Here is a 2440-nt window from a genome sequence, read left to right as displayed (position 1 = left end):
AGATTTCATTCATATACATAGATATGCGAATCGTCCCCTAAAAAGTTCCTCGCAACATTTTCCGTTAATTTTGGGGCATATTTCAGTTCCGGGAATGCCATCTGTCGGATATAGTAGAGACTGTGCCTTGTAATATAGAGAATGAACTTCGTTTAATAATGTGTTGAATAATAAACATAAAAAGTAACACGTGCTTTGATGTAGAACCCAAACCACATGCTTTGGTAACCCGGATATGCACATTTAAATTTTCATCGAAAAAAATAGACTCTTTTTATGAGTATGGAAAATAAATAATCTAGCCATGGTTATAATGAAAATAAATAATCTGACTTTCACCAGGCTGGAAATAAAATTTCTTATCTGAACAAAATTGCCAGCCCACCTTAAGAATCTAATGATCGTTACAATGTTGTATATATGATAGGAAATAAAGTACATGGGTGGTTACCATGTTTTATGATAACAACGACTCAAAAGATATGAAAGTAGAATTTTAAAGTAGTTGAAAAGGTGTTTCTTTGGAAATTTCACTTTGCAAAAGATCCAACTATTGCTGTTGCTTTTTTTTTTTCGTATTAACCTCAGCCAGATTCTCAAAATAGAATGTTTAGTTCTACAGATATTTCAAAGAAAGTTTTAAAACAGCTTTGAAAATGTCACAAAACATCCAACTTATGATAGGATATAAATCGTGTGGGTGGTTACCATGGTGTATGAAAGATGTCACTATGTTGTACGATAGGAGCTATTACATTGGGGTTAAAATGTTGTGTGATAGGAGTTAAGTACGTGGGTGGTTACCGTGTTGTATGATAGGAGATAAAGTACGTGTTATATGATGATATAAATCACGTGGGTGTGGTTACCATGTTGTATAATAGGAGATAAAGTACGGGAGTGGTTACCATGTTGTATGATAGGAGATAAAATACGTGGATGGTTATAGTGTTGTATGATACCAATAACACAAAAATACGACGATATAATAACAAGAATTGTTAGAAAAGAAAACTAAGTAGTTACAATATTAATACTGCTTCAGATTAGTTGAACGAAAAGGGTCGAGTTGTAAATATGCGTGCAAAGGGAAATTAATTAACCCCAGAGAAAACAAAATATAAGGTATCGACCGGCATCATAATCAAAAATACATGTCTTTGAATGAAATGCGGCATAATACAGAAAATACTGTTCAGTATTCTATGGATATCACAAGATGCTTACTTAAAATTGAGTAATAAGAATGCTACACTGATTGTAGAAGGATAACACTGCATATGACATACACTGAACATGTTCAACATTGACTCAATTTCCAATTATGTCCCAACTCACAAATATTTCAACTTCTCCAACTTTTATCAGACAATACAGATGATTTTATGGCAAGCCAAAAAGGACAAAAATCAATATTTTGTAATATTAGAAAATGAATTTTTAATACATGTGTATTACAAAATCATTTTTTTAATATTAGAAATTCATTTTGTAATATTAAAAAAATCATTTTGTAATATTACAAAGTCCTGATTTATTAATATTATAAAACATCACATATTTTGTAATATTACAAATTCAATTCGTAATATTAGAAAATGAATTTGTAGTGTTAGAAAATCACTTATTGCAAAATCAGTCACATTTTTTTCATATTACAATATTTTCTGATATTAAAAATTGGAATTGAATATGACAAATTCATTTTCTAATATTAGAAAATCAATTTCTAATATTAAAAAGTCGATTAGAAATTCAATCGATTTTTTAATATTAAAAAAGTGTTTTATGATATTAGAAAATGAATTTGTAATATTAAAAAATAATTTTTTATTATAAGGAAATACTGATTTTTGTCCACTTTGGCTTGCCATATGATATCCAAGATCTGAAGATTATTTTTTACTGTTAATGTTGTTTTTAATTTAGAAATCATTTTGTCGACATTGCTGAAATTACATTTTTTATTGAATGTTACCAAAAGTTTTTTTCATTGAGTTGTCATCCAAGAATTGTTAATTTGTAATGCAGTTCAATGAGACAGTAACTCATTTGACTATATATATAGGGGAAATTTATCAAAAACCCTCAGTTATGATGGTACATATATTGGAATTCCAATATCAAAGTGTAGATTTCATTAGGAATACTCTCATTCAATATCAGATTCAAATGATTTTTTTCAGTGTTTTTTTTTAATATAGAAAAGTCCTGGCAATTGAATGTGCTTTTGCAGTATTGTTTTTTACATTTCTTAACCTAAGCATAACTGGACAGTCCTGGACAATAACAACAACCATAGCTAGAAAAGAGCTTTATAGAATATAGATAACATAACAAGCATCAGTTTTCTATTCACAGATAAGGACTTCAGGTTTCTATTTCTTTCATTGCCTTTGCAATGTGCACTTTTTTTTTTGCATGTAAGTTGAAAAAAAAG

The sequence above is a fragment of the Perna viridis genome, chromosome 7 (genome assembly GCF_037379345.1).
Source record: "Perna viridis isolate PV_CMFRI_1.1 ecotype Kerala chromosome 7, ASM3737934v1, whole genome shotgun sequence".
NCBI classification, from domain to species: Eukaryota; Metazoa; Mollusca; class Bivalvia; order Mytilida; family Mytilidae; genus Perna; species Perna viridis.
This window is presented reverse-complemented; position numbering follows the sequence as displayed.